The sequence below is a fragment of the Bubalus bubalis genome, chromosome 16, assembly GCF_019923935.1.
Source record: "Bubalus bubalis isolate 160015118507 breed Murrah chromosome 16, NDDB_SH_1, whole genome shotgun sequence".
Taxonomy (NCBI): domain Eukaryota; kingdom Metazoa; phylum Chordata; class Mammalia; order Artiodactyla; family Bovidae; genus Bubalus; species Bubalus bubalis.
In genome coordinates, this window is record NC_059172.1 from 9,973,569 (window position 1) to 9,999,061 (window position 25,493).

At 49.8% G+C, this 25,493-nt stretch overlaps 1 protein-coding gene across 5 annotated transcripts in view; it reads right to left on the reverse strand.

Moving 5' to 3' along the window:
• Window positions 1-25,493, reverse strand: part of TSPAN18 (tetraspanin 18) — a 211,407-nt gene that overhangs the window by 99,250 nt on the left and 86,664 nt on the right. Inside the window, exon 3 of one of the 5 annotated variants that reach the window (XM_025266179.3) lies at window positions 2,259-2,363. The exons of the other annotated variants lie outside the window; for them this stretch is intronic. The gene's annotated coding sequence lies outside the window, so the exon portion shown is untranslated. The remainder of the gene's footprint in view (window positions 1-2,258; window positions 2,364-25,493) is intronic. 5 annotated transcript variants of the gene reach the window in all.

A 25,493-nucleotide genomic window follows, 5' to 3' on the forward strand; every position in this document is an offset into this window, starting at 1 on the left:
GGGTCTCCTGCATTGCAGGTGGATTCTTGCATTGTGGATTCTTCACCAACTGAGCCACCAGGGAAGCCCCAAGGTAATCTTACTAGTCCACTTTATAGACGAAAGGATGGGATAAGAGAGGTTTGGCTACTTGCCCAAGGTCACTAAGCCAACAGGAAAGAAAGCTAGGATTTAAGCCCAGGTCCACATGTCCCGCCCTGTGCCCTAAGTCATGAACAGCTGGGCACAGAAGTCAGCAGTAAGGGGCAGACCATGCTGTGGAGCTCCAAGCTGAGAGAGAGTGCTTCTGTTGGAGCAGCGTAGGCAGGCCTCCTGGAGGAGGTGTCTTCCAAATGTGGAAGCTTTGGGCCATCAGAGAAGGGAGGAAGGGCATTCCTGATGGACGGCATTATGTGGGGCAAAGGCACAGGGTGGGAGTGCAGAGAGGTGTTAGTGAACAGCCTCACTTAGTAGATGTCAAAGGGGCACTGCTGGAAAATAAAAGTCCCCAAGATGTTCCACTCAGGTAATCTGGCTATCTGGGTACTGGCACTCCCTCTGGTAAGAATCTCTTATCCTGGATCTTTGCTTGGTTCATTCCCTTATTTCACTCAGGTCTCTACTCAGGTGTTACCTCCTCCAAGAGGCCTTCCTGGACCACTCTGTCTCAGGCAGCTCCCTGCTCCACCAGTTACTCCCTGAAGGAAAGTTCTGGGGGATGCAGACTTTGCTCACTGTTTTCCCAGCATGGAGAATATTGCCCAGCACAGAGTGGACATCAACATACATTTGTGTGTTAGCCAAGATATGGAAGCACCCTAAGTGTCCATCAACAGGTGAACGGATAGAGAAGATGTGGTATATGTCTACCATGGAATATTACTCAGCCACAAAAAGGCTAAGACATTGCCATTTGCAGGGACATGGATGGACCTAGAGATTATCACACCAAGTCAGACAGAGAAAGACAAATGTACGATACAACTTACATGCGGAATCTAAACAAAAAATACAAATCAACTTGTTTATAAAACAGAAACAGGCTCACAGACGGAGAAGAGAAATTTACTACAAAGGAAAGTGGGAAGAGGGATAGATTAGGAGGATGGGATTAACAGATACAGAGTAATGTATATACAATGGGACTTCCCAAGTAGCTCAGATGGTAAAGAATCTGCCTGGAATGTCAGAGACCTGGGTGCAATCCCTGGGTCAGGAAGATCCCCTGGAGGAGGGCATGGCAACCCACTCCAGTATTCTTGCCTAGAGAATCCCACGGACAGAGGAGCCTGGCGGGCTACAGTCCATGGGGTCGCAAAGAGTCAGACCACAACTGAGCGACTAAGACACAGACATATATAGAATGTGTAAACAACAAGGATTTACTGTGGAGCACAGGGAACTGTATTCAAGATCTTATAATAACATATCACGCAAGCAAATCTGAAGCTGTACACCTGAAACTAACATGATACTGGAAATCAACTCTAATTTAAAAAAATACGGTTGTGACTGACTGAATGAATGAGTAAATGAATGGCCACTCTGATTACCCACTTGCCCAGCAGAACCAGGGAGTGGGGAATGGGCTATGTGAATAAGCACAGTGATGGTCAGGTCTGGATTTGTGGGTTGGCTTGTCCCAAAGCCAAGTTTGTGGGTCCCTGGGGCCGGCAAAGGCAAAGGCCTGGGTGAAGGACCTTGAGAGCGAGGAACCAGAACATGTAACACCACTCATCAGCGCTAGTGTGCCATGGAGTCCTGACTTTTTTTTTTTGAGCCACATCTTCGGAGTCCAGAGCTCTGAGAGCACACACTATCTTTTCATCTGTTCCTGAGGCAGGAGAGAGCCTCTCAACAGGCCTGACGGGGCCGGACAGACTGAGATTCCCGAGGAGCTTGGCTGTTCTGTTTCCTGTGCTCTAAACCAGAGTGGAAAGCCAGTGTCTGGGAAGCCAGAGCTCCGTTGGCCTCGCACAGCAGTAGCACATGGGCATTTAAAAATAAAAACAAAACTATGAATCAGTCAGCAGTATTTAACTGTTGGAAAATATCTCTTTAAAAATCCAAGTTTTGGACTTCTTTGTTCTCTTTTTTTATTTGCAGAAGATTTGAAAAATATTGGAACTAAAATGTAGCTTCTCTCCTCGGAGGGAATGTGTGTTGAAGCTCACCGCAGTGTCTACCCCTCCCAGACAATCAAGTCATGGTTTAAATGCCCATTATCATTGAGCCTGGGCTCCTGGTTTGTTTGTTTATTTATCACTCAACCTACTCACTTATTTGCATTAGCTCCTTGGTCCAAGTCGGAATTCGAGTGATCCCTGGTCTAAGTACCCTTCGCCTCAGTTTCCTCACTTATAGAGCACAAATGATCTTTCCTCCTAAAAGCAAAGAAGAGGAATGAAGGTGGTCAGACTCTGGCTGGTACCTAATTGATGCTCCATAAATATTTCTCAATCCCCTTCCTGTCTGGCTAAACCAACCCAGCCCTTCATCCTCCAATCAGCAAATAAATGCCGAGCAACACCTTTATGCCAAGAGCCGGGCATGACCCTGGGATGCGTCTGAACAACAGATGGACATGTCACGGCCTCCATGGCACTTCCAGACCATTGTTAAATCAAATCACTATTATTAAATCCAAATCAGTCTGTAAATCTGGTTTGAGACATGTGCCATCACGGCAATAAATAGAGTGGAATGCGAGAGAAGACGAGGGAGGGCCCCCCTGGCAGGCTGAACACTGAAGAAAGAGAAGGGCCTGCCACGTGAAGAGGCCGGACAAGTGGTCTAAACAGGGAACAGCCTCTGTGGGGCCCCTGAGGCAAGAAAAGGGCTTGCCCGGCTCTGGGAACTGGAATGGGGCTGAGGGGGCCGGGATGGCAGGGGACAGGCAAAGGGAAGGGTGTGGGTGAAGTGACCTGGGGAGGAGGGCAGGGCCAGGCTGTCACAGGAGCAGGGGTCTGACTGTAAGTGCAGCCGGGGCACAGAATGCTGGAAGAGGCATGTGGACCCAAACCGCCTCATTGAAAAAGGCAGACAGGAGAAATGACACTACGCAGAGAGTAAAGCCATGCCCTTCACCTGGACTCGCAGAGAGACACCGCCCCCACCCCCGCCACGGCTGACTCACGCTCCGCTCAGAACACAAGCACCTGTGTGTGTCCAGCCGCAGGCCACCCGGACGTTAAGAGGCAGACCCACGGGATAAGGGGCTCTGGCTTCGGAGACAGATTTCCAGTTTTAGTTCTGCCTCTATAACCTGCCAGCTGTGTGACCTGGGCAAGTTACTTAACCACTCTGTGCATCTGTTTCCTCATCTCTAAACCTAGGGAGAAATGAGGCAGTTAAAGCCCTGTGCACAGAAGCTGAGGTGCTAATGTTGCTGACATTTGTAGGCAGCAGACTCGGGGACAATCCCAAAACGCTTGCACTTCATGTACTGGTGGACGCAGACTTTTGTTTAGCTTTCTGTTCCAGGAAAGCCCTGCTTTCTGCTGTATCCCTCTAACTCTGGAATGTAAAGAGTGATTTATATCCCCTGTCTCCGTTAAGGGAGATTTTATCATTGTTCCATTTTACTGATGGGAAACAGAGGAGGGAAGTGTCAAAGCTCCAGGCCCAAGGCCCCACAGCCAGCAGAGGAACAGGGTGAGGGCACAGAGCCTGATTTCCAAGGCCACCTCGCCCTGCACATACTGCAAGACATGCTGAGAAATCACCCATCTCAAAACACATTAAAGGAAAAACAAGTCCGGCAGGGTCTCCATGTATAAATGGGGAAGCTGAGAATCCATGAAATGGCCTTGTAAAAGAATATAGGCCCCAGGTGACACAGGAAGCCACAGACAATCCGCCCTGACACATTTCTATCAGGCTCAAGGGCTGATCCAGAGACCTGCCTGAATCCTTAAACAAGTCAGCCAGACCCTGACTCCTGTTGCCAGCTCGTGTCCATCAGGAGACCCCCCACAGAAGGGGATTCCTCTTGGGTGCCTCAGGTCAGGCAAGGCTAGCCCTCTTCTAGGTGGGGCTCCACCTCTGCAGGTACCTGAGAACCCTGCAGAGAGCACCCAGAGGGGGAGAGGTTTGCAACAGGCAGCGAGACCCAGTGAGAAGCGTGAAGGCCCCGAAGTCCACAGACCTGGGTTACCACCCAGCCGCCCACTTCCTCAGTGACGTGAACAGGCCCAGTGACCTCAGTCCTCTCATCTGTGAAATGGGGACAAAAGTCAGCCCTATCTCAGAGGGTGTCCTGAAGATTAAACGATCACTGGGGTAATAATCTGTACAAGCTCCCACAGAAGGTTCTGACACATGGAAGGTGCTGGATAAGCCTCTGTCTCCTAATTGGTTGCATTCTAAGAGTCCTTTGGTTTGGAGTTGGAAAGAGATTAAAAAAGCAAACTCTTTGACCATTTTTGGTACTCAGCAGGCATCCAGGGTGCTCAGATCAGAACACCCCTGACCTCCCAGCCGGGCCCTGACCAGTGCATACCCCTCAAAAGGCAGTGTATTGCTTCATTCTCAGCATCACTTCTAAACCTTGGGTTTGTTCCGATTGTTCAGCTGGCCACATGGAACCACAAGGATCTGCTTGGTGTCTGTCCCCAGGACCAGAGAAGGGCTTACTAAGGACAGGGATGGATGGATGTTGATTCTACATTCCCAGCAGCAAGCAAAGCCTTTGGTACCAGCTGGTGCCAAATAAATGTCTGTGGCATGAATGGATGAATGAGTGATGGCAACGTCCCTGTGGAAGCATCAGATAGGCAGTCTGTCGTCGCTCAGGCTTCTGAAAGGGAACGATGATCTCCACAATCCCTGCATAATAACGAGGGCGCTGGCCCGTAAGCGCAGGAAGCCCAGCCATGTTTACACGGCAGCCTCCTCTCACTGGGCTGAGAGGGGCCGGCCTCCGGAATCCCAGGCACAGACCCCAGGGCCCTGGGCTTCCTCTCCCTGCTTTCTCCTTCCTCCCATTGTCCCCGCCTGGCTTCCCACAGCCCCAGGCCAAGGGCCTGGCTCTGTATGGAGGTCACTGAGTGGCCCTGCCAGCCTGAGGTTCTGGGCAGAGCAGAGTGGTCAGTTCCCCTTCTGCGACATTCCTTTCCCAGGGACCCTCCCCATCACAGCTTGGTTTTCTCAGAAACTGGGAGGCCTTCGCTTGCTCTGTCCCTGCCCACAACCCCAGCTGTCTGGTAGTCCACTCTGGAGGCCCCCAAGAAGCCAACTGACTAGCTGAAGTGGGGATGATGCCACAAAGCTCCAGGCCAAATAAGTAACCAGGGCTGATAACTTCAAATGCTAAATAAGGACCGCTAGGAAGGGCATGGAATGCCCTTTGTGGGGAGGGGCGTACCAAGCCCTCCCCACGCCCCCAGCAGAGGGGAAACTCCATGGAGGAAGAAGGCATGTGAAAACCCCAGGAGTCTATGGCTTTCTTAGAACTCAGGCTGCTCAGAGAAACTCAGAGGCCTTAACTCCAAACCCTGGACTGGAGGAGGTGAGGTAGGTTTTCCACTGGGGGAAGACCTAGAAGACAGGAGGCAGGGGGTGGCAGGTGGGGCTCAGCACCAAGCCTCATCTTCTAATTGATTTACAGCTGCTGCCCAGAGCAGAGCTCCTGTGGCTGTCAGAGACAGGCAAGAAACACGCCTCATCAATCCTGGTCTTCTAGTGCGAGTGGGATGGGGACACCCAGCCACCAGGGGCTGACTTCTTTCCCCTCTCCCCATCTTGCCCAGCTCCAGCTCCTTTGACTCCAAAGACCCTCTCTAATTGTCACAGAGAGGGATGGAAAATGCGGAAGACAAGATCTCCAGTCAGTTCAGTTCAGTCGCTCAGTCGTGTCCGACCTCATGAATTGCAGGACACCAGGCCTCCCTGTCCATCACCAACTCCCAGAGTTTACTCAAACTCATGTCAATTGAGTCGGTGATGCCATCCAACCATCTCATCCTCTGTCGTCCCCTTCTCCTCCTGCCTTCAATCTTTCCCAGCATTAGGGTCTTTTCAAATGAGTCAGCTCTTTGCATCAGGAGGCCAAAGTATTGGAGTTTCAGCTTCAGCATCAGTCCTTCCAATGAACACCCAGGACTGATCTCCTTTAGGATTGATGGGTTTGATTTTCTTGCAGTCCAAGGGACTCTTGAGTCTTTTCCAACACCACAATTCAAAAGCATCAATTCTTCAGCACTCAGCTTTCTTTATGGTCCAACTCTCACATCCATACATGAACACTGGAAAAACCATAGCCTTGACTAGACGGACCTTTGTTGGCAAAGTAATGTCTCTGCTTTTTAATATGCTGATCTCCAGGCAATACCAATTCTATTCATTTTTCCCTTAAACCTGAGTCAGGACTGTTCAATTTTGTGGAGGTAATGAAGGAGAGAGGACCTGGGTACCAACAGCAGCTCACATTATACCGAGCATGACTATATGCCAGGAGTGTCTTGCTAATAATCCTCATGGAAACTCAGGGAGGATTTGACAATAACTCAGAAAGTTTAGAAACCTGTCCAGTGCCATCCAGCCAGTAGGTGAAAGATCAAGTGCTCAAATGCAGCCCGTCAACTCTTAGCTCCTTTCAGTTCAGTTCAGTTCAGTCACTAAGTCGTGTCCGACTCTTTACGACCCCATGAACTGCAGCACTCCAGGCCTCCCTGTCCTTCACCAACTTCCGGAGTCCACCCAAACCCATGTCCACTGAGTTGGTGATGCCATCCAACCATCTCATCCTCTGCCGTCCCCTTCTCCTCCTGCCCTCAATCTTTCCCAGCATCAGGGTCTTTTCAAATGAGTCAGCTCTTTGCATCAGGTGGCCAAAGTATTGGAGTTTCAGCTTCAGCATCAGTCCTTCCAATGAACACTCAGGACTGATCTCCTTTAGGATGGACTGGTTGGATCTCCTTGCAGTTCAAGGGACTCTCAAGAGTCTTCTCCAACACTACAGTACAAAAGCATCAATTCATTGGCGCTCAGCTTTCTTTGTAGGCCAATTCTCACATCCATAGATGACCACTGGAAAAACTATAGCCTTGACTAGACGGACCTTTGTTGACAAAGTAATGTCTCTGCTTTTGAATATGCTGTATATGTTGGTCATAATTTTCCTTCCAAGGAGTAAGCATCTTTTAATTTCATGGCTGCAATCACCATCTGCAGTGATTCTGGAGTCCAGAAAAATAAAGTCAGCCACTGTTTCCCCATCTATTTGCCATGAACATGCCATGATCTTAGTTTTCTGAATGTTGAGCTGTAAGCCAACTTTTTCACTCTCCTCTTTCACTTTCATCAAGAGGCTCCTTAGTTTTTCTTCACTTTCTGCCATAAGGGTGGTATCATCTGCATATCTGAGGTTATTCATGTTTCTCCCGGCAATCTTGATTCCAGCTTGTGCTTCTTCCAGCCCAGTGTTTCTCATGATGTACTCTGCATAAAAGTTTAAAAAGCAGGGTGACGATATACAGCCTTGATGTACTCCTTTTCTTATTTGGAACCAGTCTATTGTTCTATGTCCAGTTCTAACTGTTGCTTCCTGACCTGCATACAGGATTCTCAAGAGGCAGGTCAGGTGGTCTGGTATTCCCATCTCTTGAAGAATTTTCCACAGTTTATTGTGATCCACACAGTCAAAGGCTTTGGCATAGTCAATAAAGCAGAAATAGATGTTTTTCTGGAACTCTCTTGCTTTTTTGATGATCCAGCAGATGTTGGAAATTTGATCTCTGGTTCCTCTGCCTTTTCTAAAACCAGCTTGAACATCAGGAAGTTCACGGTTCACATATTGCTGAAGCCTGGCTTGGAGAATTTTGAGCATTACTTTACCAGCGTGTGAGATGAGTGCAATTGTGTGGTAGTTTGAGCATTCTTTGGCATTGCCTTTCTTTGGGATTGGAATGAAAACTGCCCTTTTCCAGTCCTGTGGCTACTGCTGAGTTTTCCAAATTTGCTAGCGTATTGAGTGCAGCACTTTCACAGCATCATCTTTCAGGATTTGAAATAGCTCAACTGGAATTCTCTCACCTCCACTAGCTTTGTTCATAGCAATGCTTCCTAAGGCCCACTTGACTTCACATTCCAGGATGTCTGGCTCTAGGTGAGTGATCACACCATCATGATTATCTGGGTCATGAAGATCTTTTTTGTACAGTTCTTCTGTATATTCTTGCCACCTCTTCTTAAGATCTTCTGCTTCTGTTAGGTCCATACCATTTCTGTCCTTTATTGAGCCCATCTTTGCATGAAATGCTCCCTTGGTATCTCTAATTTTCTTGAAGAGATCTCTAGTCTTTCCCATTCTATTGTTTTCTTTGCACTGATCACTGAGGAAGGCTTTCTTATCTCTCCTTGCTATTCTTTGGAACTCTATATTCAGAGGCTTATATCTTTCTTTTTCTCCATTGTTTTTAGCTTCCCTTCTCGTCACAGCTATTTGTAAGGCCTCCTCAGACAGCCATTTTGCTTTTTTGCATTTCTTTTTCTTGGGGATGGTCTTGATTCCTGTCTCTTGTACAATGTCAGGAACCTCCGTCCATAGTTCATCAGGCACTCTGTCTATCAGATCTAGTCCCTTAAATCTGTTTCTCACTTCCACTGTATAGTCATAAGGGATTTGATTTAGGTCATACCTGAATGGTCTAATGGTAACTTGGACTGGCGGGACTTAATATTATACAAGTGGGTAGACAGAGGCCCAGATCAATGACTTAGCTCTCCTTCGCCCTCAGGAACAAGGCCTGGGCTTCATTTGGAGTCTAACATTTTCTTGGCTAGTTAGATTGTGTCTCCTCAAGCTGTTGGAAGGTGCTCCTCAGAGAGCTGAAAAGGGTTGCAATTCCAGTGCAGAGAGATTGGCTATTCTAAACACTCATGCTCTCCTTCCAGAGTGAAGAACTATGGCTGGAAAAAGCCTGCTCAACCAGGAACTACATTTCCCAGGCTCCCTTGCACCTTTGGGGCCACGTGAGTCATTTCCACCAATGGGAGTGGAAGTGATGTTACCCTTCCTAGTCCAATGTGATAAGGAAGCAGACAGACCCTCTCTACCTTTCCCTCTTCTTTCCTTGGTGAACTTGGAAGCCACATGTTGAAGGTGAAGGGAAATAGCAGCCCTCAATTCTGTATGATAAGCCGCCTTCCACTTTCACTGAACTATTGCTGAGCAAGAAATAATTTTGCATTGTGTTAAACTACTGAAATTCAGGCTTTACCTCTTATAGCACTCAGTACTGCCCTAACCAATACACTAGTCTTGGGTTCTCATTTATTACAACCATCTCATCTATAACCATTATTGAGAATCCTGGGAAAGACCCTGGCAACCAAGGGTTCAGCTAGAAGTCTGTTTAATTCAGGAAACATTTACTGAGCACTTCCTATGCCTGGCCCTGTCTCACCAATGTGTAAAAAGTTCTCTGGTAAACCCATTACTTTATCTCCACCCCCGTGCACAGCGATGATTCTTTCCTCCCTTTCGAAGCCTTACCTCTCACTGGCATTGTCTGTACCTCTTGTCACCATTTCTGCATCTTCCACTCACTTCTCAACCCCCTCCAGTCTAGCCTTCATTCCAGCTCTCCTAAGAAAGAGAACCAGCAAACATCCTCTCTCTATAGTCTGGGGTACCTTGACTTCTTGAAATCTCAATTCCTGCATCAAATGGCCTCCCCTTTCAGGAGCACAGCTGTGCATACAACTTGTGTACAAAGCTGACTCCTTCTGACCCTCATGACAGCTCAAAAGATCATTCAGCATTTATAGAAATTCCTAGAAATATGTGTTAGGCAACATTCTAGAAAAGCAAGAAGAGGTAAAAAAGAAACCATCCTTGCCCTTGAGAAGCTTTCAGTCCAGGTAGGGTAATATAGCCCCACTTTTCAGATGAGGAAACCGAGGCTCAGAAAAGCTAAGTGTCTAAAATAACATAGCTGATTGGTGACATCTTGCCCATTGACCCAACACATAGGAATCATCTGAAAAAGAAGATCAACAAAGATGATGTACTTCCTTCAAAGGACTAAAATCAGAATTTCCAAATGGAGACATAGAAAAGAAATAGAACAATCCCAGGTTCAGCTTCTCTTCTACTTTATTTTATAATGTGTAATATTCTAATAAAAGTCAAGCACTCTTAAGCAGCCCCAAATGAGATCTAAGGAGATGTTTTAATTTTAGCTCCACGCCAAATACCCCAATATTATATTGTTAAAATTATTTAACTAATTATGAAATTACTAAAACGTTACATCCCTTCTCTGTGCTTCAGTTTCCCCTTGGGAATGATAAGCAGTTAACCTAACAGTCACTCGGGCTCCCTGCAGGCTTCAGTGTCTGTGACTCTAGAGTTCTCTTGCTTGCTGATGGAGGAACTGCCTCCCCTGTCCACCTGCCCCTGCTGATCAGTGAATATCTTACTGAGCGTTTATCCAGCGTGACACAGAGTGGTCATATATCTTTTATAACAAGACGATGGCACCCCACTCCAGTACTCTTGCCTGGAAAATCCCATGGATGGAGGAACCCTGTAGGCTGCAGTCCATGGGGTCGCTCAGAGTCGAACACAACTGAGTGACTTCACTTTCACTTTTCACCTTCATGCATTGGAGAAGGAAATGGCAACCCACTCCAGTATTCTTGCCTGGAGAATCCCAGGGACAGGGGAGCCTGGTGGGCTGCTGTCTATGGGGTCGCACAGAGTAGGACATGACTGAAGCGACTTAGCAGCAGCAGCATGAAGTAAGGGCTATCATTTTATAGATGAGGATACCAAGATGCAGCCAAGTTTAAGTAAATGGCTCAGAGATGCACAGCAAGTAGGTGGTCAAACCAGGATTCAAATCCAGCCAGTAAAGCTCTCAAGGGCTATGTTGGCAAGACCCACAGTCCCATCTATCCACAAGAGGCTTTGCCTATAGCTTCTGAAGAGTGGACGGCAGACCACAGGACCCCACCTCACTGTCCACAGCCGACAGTATCAAGAAGGACGCCTGGCCTGGGGCAGCCCACTCTTTGACCACTGGCAGTACCAGGCACAGCCTGCTGGGGAAGGCATTCAGGCAGGCTTGCCCAGGGAAGCTCCAACGGCCCTTGGTCATGAGACTGAAATCCAAGAGAACGCAGGGTCCCCTCACCAGGATCAGAGTCCAAATCAGCAGCCACTGCTAGTCAAAGCCACGAGAGCGTAGAGCTGCCCTGAAGGGCCCGATGGGAGTTTAGAATTCTTCAGATGTTTCTCTGGATCTAGGAGCTTGGAAGTGGCCCACTTCGGCTCCTCAGATTGCCTTGAACTCTGGATATGTCTCGACAGCCACCTCCCTCGAGTGGCTCTGGGGCACGTGGTCCTCTGTCCCCCCACCCCCAACCCCACCCCACAAGCAGCTTGCTGAAACCAGCACCTCTGAGCAAACCAACTCCCTTTCTGCTTGCCAGACACCTTCGCTGGGTCTGCCGGCACCTTTACAAAACCAACACGCTCCTTGTAAGTAAGCCATTGGCTCAGGCGCTGGACTTTTCTGTAACACAGAGATTTGTGCTGCCACAATATTTACTGTAATAGGATTTGACAAATAGAGCAGTGGTGTGAGAGACAGTCTGTATAAAAGGGGGAAAAATAGAGAAAGGAGGCGCTTTTTTTTTTTTTTTTTAAATAACCCTTCCTAGCTCAAGAAAATGGAAAAAGCAGAGTGCCTAACAGAGGGGAGAAAAGTCAATTAAATCACGATAATTACTTCCGCTGCCGTGCCCGAGAGCAGCATGAGCGTCTATTAATTAGGATTTCCATGTTGACTGTGGCCGTTTGACTTCAACGAGACTGTCAGTGGGCTCAGTAATAACGGTTCTCCTGGAGAGCGAATGTGCGAAAATATTTTCACCCTGACAATTAGCAGTTTTAAAGAACCCAAGACACACACACATACACACACACACACACACACACACACAGCTGGGTTCCCTGGGCCCCTGTGATTAGCATGAAATGTTAACCCCCTCCTCCAACTCCAGAAGTCAAGATACCCCAACCCACTCCTTATAATTAGCAGCTCCTCCCCGGTCTCTAATTAGCACTAAGATGCTTCTGAGGGTGCAAATTCCTACACAGGAGCACAGACCAGGAGGCTGAAGGAAGTGGCATGGTTTTCTTGTCCAGACCACTGCCTCTGGCAAGAGCAGCCCCAACCACTCAGGAGAAGAGCCAGTTTTAAGGCAACACTGAAGGAAGGACATTCAGCAAAACTTGACTCCATCCTCAGAACCACATTCACATCTAGAAACCAGAAGCTTCAATACCGGTGGGTGTTCTAAACGATCCACAGAACCTGGGTCTGAGATGATGCTCCCTGTTCAGACAGGCAAAGGCCTGCAGCATCTGCTCACGAGGGGCTCTCCAGCCTGCCTCTAGAATATCAGGGTCAGGACCGCTGTGAGAGATGCTAGGCCACTTGGCAAATGGAGAAACTGAGGCTCAGGGAAAGCAGAGCATGTGCTTTCATTTGCAGGACCAGGACTCAGGCCTAGGCCTCTTGAGTCCCAGCTGGGTCTCAGACAAATGCAGGACACTGGGCCAACCATGCCAAAAAGCCCGTGCCACCTCCCCACCTGCCCTGATAAGCTGGAAACAGAGAACCCTGGCTGGGAGCCTGGGTGGGGGGCCCTGCCACGTGCCCTCTGGCCCCCTGGTGGGGCTGAGCCAGGAAATCCTCCAGCTCTGGGGCCCCAGGCTTGCCCCAGCCTCAGAGCCCTGGGCAGAGGAAGGTCAGGGTCAGGGCCCAGGAGAGCTGTGTCCTGGAGGATGTATAGAAATAGCTTCCCCTGCTTGGGCAGGGCTCGCGGAGGGAAATGGGCTTTCCTGTCATTCACCATCTGTCCTGCACCGGCCAAGTCAAACAACAGAGACTCGCCCACATCACACACCTAGCCAGAGGCAAAACCTGGATATCCTGACTGGCAGGCTACTGCTCCCAGCCATCCTAGCCTAAAACATACTTACGGCTAAAAGGAACAGATATGAGCACTCAGCGTGGAAAGAACTGAAAGTCTGCGGACAGACTCTCTGGCTTCTTGCATGGATGGATGATCTCACTATGGGACTCCCCTCTCCGGCTTCAGCCAGCCCATGTACAAAGCAGGTACCTCCAGGGATTGTTGGCAGGTTGGATATAAGCGAATCGGCACCGAGGGAAGTGCCTGGACCACCGTGGCTAAGGGTTTGGACCCAGGGAAGGGTGGCCTGCTGAGACTTCAGATCCTGAGGCCTTGTTTTCCCATCTGGGAAGAAGACAGGGTGGGGAATCGCCACCACCACCATAGCTGATGTGCCTGAGGCACTCTGCATCGTACCTGGGTGATGTGGGTGCGTGCTGAGTCTGCGCTGGGGATGGTGTGTGAGTCCTTCTGCGTCTCAGTGGTGGCTGGAGTGGAATTAAGAGTTCCCAAGCCTCCCCACCCCCATAGTAGAATTACTCATCCACACCCTTCCCACAGTCTCACATGGGCAGCAATCGCCCACCCTTTGACTTTGGGCCTGAGTGAGTGACTTGCTTTGACCAGTAGGATGTCAGAGCAGAGCATGGCTGTCCCTGCACAGCCGGGAGGGCCCTCTTGGGCACTGGCCAAATGCCATGCAAAGAACATGTCTCAGTAGCCTGGCCTGCAGAATAAACACGCGTAGAGCAGACCTCAAGCCGCAGTAGCTGCTGGTCTAAGGAGGATGAGACACGTAGTACAGACTCAAAGCCCAACCTGCAGGCAGAGCCTGGAGTCCAGGCCAGCCCAACCACGGCGCAGCTGTCTCACAGCCCATGAACAGGAGAATAAATGTGGCTTTAAGCCACTGAGCTTTGGGATCTTTTGTTATGCAGCATTACTTTGATGATAACAAATGCAACTCCCATTGTACTATGAGGAAGAGAGGTTAAGTGACTTGCTCAGCTCATGATGCAGACAGATAGCAAAGCTAGGGCTGAAACCCAAGATGGCCCCCCTGAGACAGACCCTCAAGCTGCCTCTCCAGCAGGCCAAGGCAGTGATGCCCACCAGGTATCCCCTGAGGGGTTGCTGCCAAGCAGACCCCTACATCCTCTCTTCCAACCCCACACTTTCCTGAGCAGGGGGTGGGGTTGGGGGGTGTTGGTAGGAGTAGCCCCATCAGACTGCATCCAGGTCACTAACCCCAGCTCTGGGACCAGAGCCCAGCTGCCCACAGGACCAGACCCTCTGCCCTAAAGGTTGCCCTCACCAGGATGGACACTGATTTATCACCCTCTCATTTGCCCATGGCAGGGACAGACCCGGGTGAAACGGAAGGAGAGGGAAAGCAGACAGCAGTCAGAAGAAGAGGTTGTCAGGTTCTTGCTGGGTCCACCTGCCTCCTGCACCTGGACAGCAGGCAGCCAGGGAGCCAGTTCCTTTGAATAAATCTACATTCACTTAGATTGGCAGGCAGCAGGCTTGAGCGGGAACAGGGGCTTCCCTGGTGGCGCAGACGGTAAAGTGTCTGCCTGCAATGCAGGAGACCCGGGTTCGATCCCTGGGTGGGGAAAAGCCCCTGGAGAAGGAAATGGCAACCCACTCCGGTACTCTTGCCTGGAAAATTCCATGGACAGGGGAGCCTTGTAGGCTACAGTCCATGGGGTCGCAAAGAGTCGGACACGACTGAGCGATTTCACTTCTTCTAGGAGGGCATAGGAGAAGCAGGCAGTCAGTATCTATTTCCATGGTCTCACTCCCCACGTGAGTCTCTGTCAGGGTACAGTCTCCAAACATGTGCAGGGTCCTCCCCTTCTCTGAGAAGGCAGCAGTTACAGCAGAAGGAGTGTGTTGTTTGCAGTGAGAGGGGTTCCAATCAGGCCTCTTCCTAGCTGCAAGGCCAGAAACCAGTTCTCTGGGCCTCAAAACCCAGTATAAGGAGGAAAGACTTAAGACCCACCCCCAGGGTTGCTATGAAGACTTCACAGGTTATGAACCAGAGTCTGGTGTAAACTCTAAAGCAGTGCCACACATTAGCTAACACTGTTCTCTGATTTTAAAAGACACTTGGTCCTTGGAAGAAAAGCTATGACAAACCTAGACAGCATCTTAAAAAGCAGAGACATTACTTTGCCAACAAAGGTCCGTCTAGTCAAAGCTATGGTTTTTCCAGTAGTCATGTATGGATGTGACAGTTGGACCATAAAGAAAGCTGAGCACCGAAGAATTGATGCTTTTGAACTGTGGTGTTGGAGAAGACTCTTGAGAGTTCCTTGGACTGCAAGGAGATCCAACCAGTCCATCCTAAAGGAAATTAGTCCTGAATATTCATTGGAAGGACTGATGCCGAAGCTGAAACTCCAATACTTTGGCCTCTTGATGCAAAGAACTGAGTCCTTGGAAAAGACCCTGATGCTGGGAAAGATTGAAGGTGGTAGGAAAAGGGGACAACAGAGGATGAGATGGTTGGATGGCATCACGGACTCGATGAACATGAGTTTGGGCAAGCTCCGGGAGTTGGTGATGGACAGGGAAGCCTGGCGTGCTGCAGTCCGTGGGGTCACAGAGAGTCAGACACGACTGAGCGACTGAACTGAACTGAACTGATTCTCTGATGTTGGTCTGTGCCAAGGGTGGTTACAAAAGCACTTGATTCTGAAGAACCAGAGGGGAAAACACACAGATGCTGAAATGGCTACAAGCACAAACATACCCAAAGCGGCCTCCTGCCAATTTGGTCACAAGCGATGCAGGAAAGGCAGATGTAGCACACATGTAACTATCGTGCCTTCTAATTCCCACCGGGGGCAGACATCACTAATCGATGACAATACTCTGCTGATCAACACAGAAGAAACCTCAGAGTCATTTCAGGCCAGTTCATTGGCAGCTGCTATCAGTGGTCTGAGTAGGTACAAGACTAAAACCTATTTCTCCTCCCTGGTCCAGTCCAGCAGTCTTGTTTTACAAAACAGAAGGGCGAGTGATAGAGTTGCCCCAGGCAGCACAGGGGAGCACAACAACTCAGGTCTCTAGATTCTGCTGCTTCCCCCACCGCACCAGCATTTTTCACTCTGACGCTGGCTTTGTTTTCTGGACATACTGAGGGAAAGGAAGGGACCAGTCTTCCCTGTCTTATCAGTCTCTGACACGTGAGGCTCAGGGAGACCCTCCATCTTCTCGCCCCCTCCCCAGTTTTCTCTGCTCCAGCCACCCAGCCATCTGTATGTTCCTGGATCTCAGTCCCCATGCAGTGGCCCACATCTGGTCCCTCTGCCTCCTGATGTCCCAGGGCTGGAGGGCTCTCAAGCTCGACTCTCAACGACCCCTTCTCAGAGAGGCTGCTCTTTCCCTGGCCCCTCGCTCTGAAGTGGCTGCACCCTCAGCCCCCATTATCCTGCTCTATGATCTCCTTTCCTTTTCTTTAGCATGTCATTCTCACCATAGCATCCTCAGGGCCTAGAACGATCCCCAGTATCGAGTAGGTACTTGATAAATATTTGTCAAATGAATCTTATCTATCCCAGCCACCCAGATCCCAACACACACACACACACACACATACACACACCCCTCTGCAGAGGGGCTGGCCAGCTGTAGGGTTGGGGAATTAAGCTTCTGCCTCTTCATTCTCAGTCAACTTCTGGGAATGGGGCAGGTTCACTTTGGTCCCTTGGTTTCGGGTGTGAGATGGACTGAGAAGGACTCTGAGATAATGTGGGACCAGCTCCTTGTTCCTGGCTCACCCACTCTGCACCCAGATCACGTGTCACAGAAAGCAGGTCTCAAGTGAGGGCTGGGAAGTTCCCCCAGGAGTGCTGCCTTGCAGGACAGCCCCTGAACCCTGGTGAGCTTCCATCTTCACACCGGCCAAAGCTTGGGCAGACCCCAAGGTGAGGCCCATGGGGGCCCAAGGCTCGCACCAGCTGAGTACGCGGTCCCTGGGCTTTCTCCCCCGAGGGTTAGCAGCTGGAGCCTGTGCACCTGTTTTTACTCCTTTCTCCTCTCTCCTCTTGATTCACCACCTCCAGCTGCAACAAAGGTCCGTCTGGTCAAGGCTATGGTTTTTTCCAGTAGTCACATATGGCTGTGAGACCTGGACTATAAAGAAAGCTGAGCACTGAAAAATTGATGCTTTTGAACTGTGGTGCTGGAGAAGACTCTTGAGAATCCACTGGACAGCAAGGAGATCCAACCAGTCCATCCTAAAGGAGATCAGTCCTGGTGTTCATTGGAAGGACTGATGCTGATGCTAAAACTCCAATACTTTGGCCACCTGATGCAAAGAGCTGACTCATTGGAAAAGACCCTGATGCTGGGAAAGATTGAGGGCAGGAGGAGAAGGGGACGGCAGAGGATGAGATGGTTGGATGGCATCACCAACTCAGTGGACATGAGTTTGAGTAAGCTCTGGGGGTTGGTGATGGACAGGGAGGCCTGGCGTGCTGCAGTCCATGGGGTCACAAAGAGTCGGACACGACTGAGTGACTGAGCTGAGCTGAGCTGTCTCTCTGCAACTTCGTGCTGCTGCTCCCCCGCACCGAGCCCACTTCCCCATCAGAACCATGGCTCTTGCCCCTGCCTGTGCCTGGAACGTTCCTCCGCCAACTCTGCATGACCGGGTTGTTCTCATGGTTCAGGTCTTCACACGAATACCACCTCATCGCCTGCCCACCCGCCGTCACCCCGTCCTGTCTCTGCTCCATCCTCAGTGTGTCATTTTTTCACCCCACCCACCAGAATCACCTTATTTATTTGCTTCCTTTAGTCCTTCCTTTCATCTGTCTGTCCCACCAGGCTTCAAACCCCGTTAGGTGGTCCCCAATGGCTCTATGTTAGGCTGATCTATTGCGGTGGCTCAAAAAGCTATTGACAAATGAAAGAACAAGAGAATGAGTGATCGATTCTTCCTGTGGGATCCAGTCCTCCTCGGTGAAATTTCTCTCTGAAGCCCCAATACTGACCCGGGACCTGGGGCAGTGCATGAAACACACCCTCAGGAAACATCCAGTAAAGGAGCTGTCTTGTTTTCATGGTCTTGGTTTCTACCTCTATTCAATGAGGCAGCAGAACAAGTCAACACTCTTCAAACAGTGTGGCTGGAAACCTTCTGGAAGCGGCTCCCATTGGTAGCGCTCTTGCTGCGGATTTCAAATCCGCCAATGAGCAAACTCCAGAGAGGCAGTGAGGTTTCAGGAAGACGGGTGTCCTCCTTGCAAAGCCCTGCCCTTCTTCACTGCGGTGGAGAGGGAGCCAGTCCTTCGTCTGAGAAATAATGGTGCTGGGAGATGGTCGTTGTCTTTTTTTTAATATCCTTACTCTGTAACAGGAAGAGGTTGTCAACCAGACGCAGATGTCAGTCCTGAATCTTTTTTTTTTTTTTGGTAATTCTATTGGTAAAGGAAGTGAAGTCTGGGCCCCTCCACCCTGGTGCTCTGCTGACATGCCCCAAACAATGAGCCCTTTTCCACCAACAATGAAGAATTAAACTGCCCAAGACTCCCTTGCTTTTGTCTGTTTCCTATTTTGAGCTTCCTTTGAAAAAGCCGTTTTACTGCTTTATAGAGTTCGATGATCTCAGGACTGATCTCCAAGGCTCCATTTCCTTGGTCTCTGTGCCCTTGATTCTTGTCACATCTGAGCCCCTAAGCCTAATAATCCTAACCCTGTGCTAAGCTGTGCTTAGTCACTCAGTCGTGTCCGACTCTGCGACCCCCTAGACTATAGCCCGCCAGGCTCCTCTGTCCATGGGGATTCTCCGGGCAAGAACACTGGAGTGGGTTGCCATGCTCTCCTCCAGGGGATCTTCCCAACCCAGGGATCGAACCCAGGTCTCCCGCATGGGAGGCAGATTCTTTACCATCTGAGCCAACCAGGGAAGCCCAAGAATACTGGAGCTGGGTAGCCTATCCCTTCTCCAGGGGATCTTCCTGACCCAGGAATCGAACTGGGGTCTCCTGCACTGCAGAAGGATTCTTTACCAGCTGAGCTGCCTGGGAAGCCCAACCCCACCCGGAACTTTCCTCGAAGTCTAGGTGTGCCTGCACGCCTGGTGTGCAAGAGCCAGGCTCAGATTTTCTGGTCCGGAAGGCCCAGAAAGTGTCCTGCTAGCCCAGCTCGGCCCTTCGTGCTGTGCTGGCAGTGACCCCACACCGCCAGAGCAGCGCTGCCCTCCGCCCCACACGCTGTTTCCAGGGTCTCTCGGCATCGGACTTTGTGCATCTTGCAAACAAACACAAAATCACTGCACTTGAGGTGTGGCGGATGCAGCTGGGGCCCTGGCCCTGGGAGTGGTTGTCCTACCTTCGTTTTTAGCCTCATTTAGAGAGACCCACGGTCGTGTTCAAGGTCACACAGCAAGGGGAGGCACAAAGCCAGTTCTTGGAGGTCTCTCGCCCAGCAGCGTCTGCTGAACGGAAATTTCAAGAGCCCTTTGGCAGCCTGTCCCGGATGTGAGAAACATTAAACCTGTCTCCAATTTGCTCACCCTGTGTTCATAACCCTGGGTGTGGAGTGCTGGGGCTGTGCCAGGCACTTCAGGGCATCTTCCCAACCACAGATGCAAGCCTGTGTCAGGAGCCCGACTAGCATCTGTGGACACTGAGGCATGGGAGGTTTCATAAACTGCCCATGATCACACGAAAAGTCCAAGATGGGGCTGAGCCAGGATCAGGCTTGAATCTGCTCCGCCCTCTTTCTTTGTGTCTTTTCCCTAAGTCATGGCTGCAAGTCCCCGTCCACAGGACATTCAGCTGGCCTTTTTCTGCATAGGGTCGTGTCTCTAAAAACAGCCTGGCTGAGACCCTGTCTTGCAGAAGCAGGAAGCACCAGGCTGCTGAGGCCAGGAGTGGCTGGAGAAAATCTCAGATTTGGAGAAAATCTAAGACTTGGAGACACAAAGCTTCAGGGCCACTCTGAGTGAGACCAGGAGCAGAGCAGCGAATAATGGCAGGCTCTGGCCATGTGAGGGGTGCGGGAAGGCAGGGGTGGCGTCTGAAAGGGCAGGGCTAGTGCTGGGGAGGGTTGCAGAGAGACACGGCTCTGCTCTGTCATTTCACTAATTAACTCACACACACAGAGCATTTATCTCTGTCACAGGGCAAAACAAGTAATCTGTGCCCCTTTGTGGGCTCCGTGTGTGTGTGTGTGCGCGTGTACATGTGCACTAATAGGTCTTGGCATTTCTGGAAACCCAAGAGGCCTCACTAGTGCCAACAGCAGCAGCATCGCTGAAGGAGGGGCTGCCAGCTACATCCCCCCTCCCTTCTGCAGAAACTCGCTTCGGCTACAAATCCACCAGCCCCTGTTCCAGCCCAGGGAAGCTATTGCATGAACCTGGCATGTGCCTTAGTGATCATGGTGCCCCACATCCTTTGGGGGTGGATGGGTGGGGAGGCAGCTGGAGAGGTCATCCCGTCATTTGCTGAGCCCCCATTTCCCGTCGGGGTTCCTTCTTTGAGTACCCTCTTTGAGCCGGGATTAGCTAGTTCTGCAGAGAACAAGAACCACACCTTGTTCTCCTAACACACCAAAGACAGACCCTAACTTCCAGCCTTAACTTCTAACTCATCTTAGGCTTCATGTAATAAGGCATTGGGCTTCCCAGGTGGCCCAGTGTTCAAGAATCCACCTACCAATGCAGGAGATGCAAGAGATGTGGGTTTGAACCCTGGGTTAGGAAGATCCTTTGGAGGAGGAAATGGGACCCCACTCCAGTATTCTTGCCTGAAATATCCCAAGGACAGGGGAGCCTAGTGGGCTACAGTCCACGGGGTTGCAAAGAGTTGGACACAACTGAGCAACTGTGCACGCATGTAGTAAGGTATTATCAGATCTCACCTTAAACACACACACACCTGGAGACCTCGACCCACCTAATTTCACTGCTCACGTTGTTCTGAAACACCTCCCTGCCTCTGCCTGGGTTAGGCCCTCATGGGAATGAATGCCAACCTGCCTCTTCCACCAAAAAGACTGCTGGTCACCTTCCAGGAGCCAAGTAGGGAGTCAATCCCAGGAAAATGGGTCCATGGCCCCAGCAGGATTTCTAGCAGTGCGTGGTACTGCCTCCATGGTTCCATTTGTTTGGTTGGTTTTGCTGTTTGTTTTTTTAAGAGGTTTTTTTTTTTTTAATGTAGACCATTATTAAAATGTTTATCGAATCTGTTACAATACTGCTTCTGTTTTATGTTTTGCTTTTTTGCCTGAACGGCATGTGGGATCTTGGCTTCCTGACCAGGAATAGAACCTGCACCCCCTGCATTGGAAGGTGAAGTCTTAACCACTGGACCCCCGGAGAAGTCCTCTTTTTTTGTACATCATCCCCCTGGACTGCCCTTCAGGACAGCAGAGGAGTCACAGCTCCCATCACACACCAGAAGCAGAAAGCGTCTGGAGTCTGGAGGGAGGAAGGAAAAGGGCACAGTAAGAACAATCGTAGGACTTGGTGGGTTCCTGATACCCACCAGACACTGAGCACAAAAGCTCAGGCTCATTTCCTGGTTACTAGGACCTCTGAGAGATTGAGTCATTTGTCCGAGGTCACACAGCCCGGAAGTGGCCAGGTTGGGAATCTGAAACCAGGTCTACAGACCTGCAACGTACATGCTCTGGGCCCTGGTTAGGCCCACCTGGCCTCGGAGGACGGAACGTGCCCAGCCTGGAGGCCCATCTGGTGGTGATCTGGGAGGCCTGCTTTGATTCATCCTGGAGAGGGCCGTTTCCAGCAGGCGCACCGGGGGGAACCAAGTGAAGGCTGCACGTGGCGCGGCCGGCGCTGCCCACTCCCGGGGTTAGCAGTGACAGTGGCTGCCCCAGGAAGGGAGCTGGCCCTCCGCTCTCCCTGGGGCTCCTCACTTCGCCCACGGCTGCCTTCATCAAGGAGCTTGTCAGCACATCGAAACTGAACAGGGGCTAAGCCCCATATGTGGAGCCAAAGAAAAACAGCATAAAATACTGTACGTGCCGTCAAGGAGTTTATCACTGGAAGATGAATTGTTCTTGCATTTCTGAGTCCCTCCCCAAGGCTAATTGGTGGCTATGCTTCTACCCCCGCCTCTTTTCTCACATCTGTTGAGTGGCTCTGAGTGCCTAATGGAGGCAGTTACAAACCCAAACATCAGATTATGTCAATAAACATCAACAGAGACACAGCCTCCCAGTTGGAGAGCAACTGTTGGAAAAGCAGTGGCTACCGCCTGAGAAGGCTCAGGCGTGTATTTGTATGTGTGTGTGCACACGCTTGTGTGTTTAAAACACGAACCAGAGAAGTTGAGGTATTTAAACCGCATTTGAAGGACAGGAAGTCTATTATTTTGGGGGATGAGACAGACACGAACCAAATTCTTTAATTACAAATGCCTGCTGGCTTAGTAACGTTAAGACATGACAATGCAGCATGCATCTGTCTAGTTCTTTAAAATTTTTAAGGAAAGTATTATAAACCCAAGAGATTTTAAATAGGTAATGAAGCAAGTCTATGTACATGCACGTTCATAGCAGCACTATTGGCAGCAACCAAAGGGTGGAAATAATCCAACGCCCAACTACGGACGAATGGACGACAAACTGAGGTCCATCCATCCCGTGGAATATTACTCAGCCACAAAAAGGAATGAGGTACTGACACGTGTTACAACATGGATGAAACTTTAGAACAACTTGCTAAGTGAAAGAAAGGTTACATCCACAAAGGCTGCATATTGTAGGGTTCCACTGATATGAAATATTCAAAATAGGTAAATCTATTGAGAGAGAAGGCAGATATGAGGAGCTGGAGGAAGAGAGGAATGGAGAGAAACTGCTTAATGGGTGAGGGGTACTGCTGAGGAATGACATAAATGTTTTAGAATGAGAGGTAATTGCACAAGATTGTCAATGAACCGAATGCCACTGAACCGTTGGCCCTAACATGGTTAATTTCATGTTATGTGAATTTCATCCCAATAAATTATCTTTTTTAAAAGAAAAAAAATTTTTAAGGAAACCCTGAGCTTTCCATGATGAAAAGGAGATGGTTGATGCAGGGTACTGGATTACGGGTCAGGGGCCCTGGTGGTATTCTTGTTCAACCTTATCTAACCCTGGAACTTAAGGCAATCACTTCCATGCTCTCTCAGCCTCAGTTTTCCCCTCTATAGAAAGGGGGCTTTCTGGGCTGTGTGAGGGTCCAGCAGGTGCGAGATGGGGAAGTGATTCTGAAAACGTTAAGATGTATTAAGCAAAGGTTTATTAAAGATTGATGGGTCACTTACTGCGTGGAGCATTTATCACCTTTTTTTCTCATTTAATCTTCATAAGTAAACCCATTTTACAAGTGAGGAACTTGAGGTTTAAAGAAAATCAGAGCTGGGGAGCCAGAGTTAAGCCCAGGCTGCACTAACCATGATACCACACTGCCTCTCCCTTCTCATACTTGCTACCATTGTTTAGGAGGGCTGGCTATTGCTGGGCTCAGGGCATCTCAAGGTCAACATCTCAAGGTCACCAAGCACCATCCCCTCCAGACTCGCGAGCCCACCTTGTCTGCACACAAATGTTCAGTGTCGAGCAAGGAGCCGGGTCATCCTGCCCCACATCTCACCAACCAGCAGCCTCCGTGGGCTCTTTCCTCTTCAAATGGCTTTTCCTGATTCTCGGCGCCCACTGTTGTAAATTTTTCTGAAAGTGAACTTCAAATTTGAATCTTTATTTTTTTAAACAAAAACAACAGTATCAAACATTCTCCATGTGCCAACTGCCGTGCTGGGTTCTGGGATGCAGTACCGAGGAAGCCCAGGCCCCAGCTTCAAGGAACTCGCAGTGGAGAAAAATAGGAAAATAAATGAGTACTCTTGAGTATCATAAACTCAGTAATCGACTTCTACTCAGAATATGCTGGATGCATATCCAAGGAACTCATGGGAGTTCTTTGGATATGCACGGATATGTGTGGCATGGATATGCGTGGCAAAGTGTTAAGAAGACAGACTCTAGTTCTAATCTTGTTTCTATCACAGCTGAGCTGTGTGACTTTGGCCAAGTCACTTAACCTCTCTGGGTGTCACGTCTAAAATGAGACTAACTGTAGCTGCCTCAAAGGGTTGTGCTGAGGATTAAATAATTAAGAACATGAGACATGCTTAGAACAAGGCCCGACAGATGAAAAGTGAAAGTCCCTCAGTCATGTCCAGGTCTTTGCGACCCCATGGACTTCCATGGAACTGTCCAGGCCAGAATAGTGGGATGGGTAGTTGTTCCCTTCTCCAGTGGATCTTCCCAACCCAGGAATCAAACCCAGGTCTCCCACATTGCAGGTGGATTCTTTACCAGCTGAGCCACCAGGGAAGCCCTGACAGGTGGTAATTGCTACATGATTAGTGTTAAGTCTTGTTATCATCACCCAGGTCTCTGCCCGTACAGAGTGTAGGCCTGGGGAGAAATTAAGGCGCAAAGTTCAGACAGACATCTGGTGAGCCACGACAGACCCAAAGGCCAAATGAACTCTGGCCTGTTTTCAAGGGAAAGTCCACATGCCAGTGTGAGCCTCATAAGAATAAGGGCAATCGGCAGCTATCATGACCGTGGAGAGAGAGACGTAGCCCAGGAGACAGTCCACAAATTCAGATCTACTGGGAAGTGAGAATATCCATTTCCAAGAAATGTCAAATTATACCTCCCTCCCTGTGCAACTGCCAGGCCCCAGGGAGTAATTTCATGTTCAAATTGCTTTTTAATCCCAGGAGATTGCATCCCCCCGCCCCCATGGTCTCTAGAGGATGCGTTTGGACGATTTTACTGGCTCTTGTGCTGCAGAGAAATGTGAAAGCCTCAGATGAGGTGATGATCCCCTGTGTCTCCTTTCTAGAAAGACAGGGGAAATGAAGAGTATGAGCCTGTGGGGTGCCTTTACTTAGGGGATGCTTAGGCACAAAGCGGTGTAGGATTTTCTGGTCAATCTCCTGTCTCTTCTCCCATGCCAGGTCTGTCCGTCACCACAGCTATTCCCTGCATCCAGATACAGAAACACCCATCCTGAGGGGGCGGTAGGACCAGGGTGTTGGAGCAAGAAAGACGGTGAAGGTTTCTAACCCTCCCTCCGCCTCTTCTAGCTGTAAGACCTTGGTCAAGTTACTTCACTTCTCTGAGCCTCAGTCCCCTCATCAGTAAAATGGGAATAATATCACTTTTCCCCATTTGGGGTTGTTTTGGGGGTAATAAAAATTCAAGTGAAGTACCTGGCACACAGTAGGAGCTTTAAAAAAATACATAAAAAATCAAATTAAAGCTTCCTGAGTTAGTTTCTTCTCCTGGTCCCACTCTAGCCTCGAAACCACAGGAGGCTGCCTTCTCAGGATACTTCCTAGAGTCAAGCATTCTCGGGGAGCTGGAGGGATCCCCTCCAGTCCAGAGCCCTGGAACTCAGCCAGCCCCACACTGCCCCCTCTCTTGGGCAACTGGAAGTTTGGACCTGTCTTCCAATCTGAATGCCACCGGAGGCACCTCTGATTGGACAGCCACTTCCAGCCCACATCAGCTCTCCCTTCATGCCCAGTGCTCCA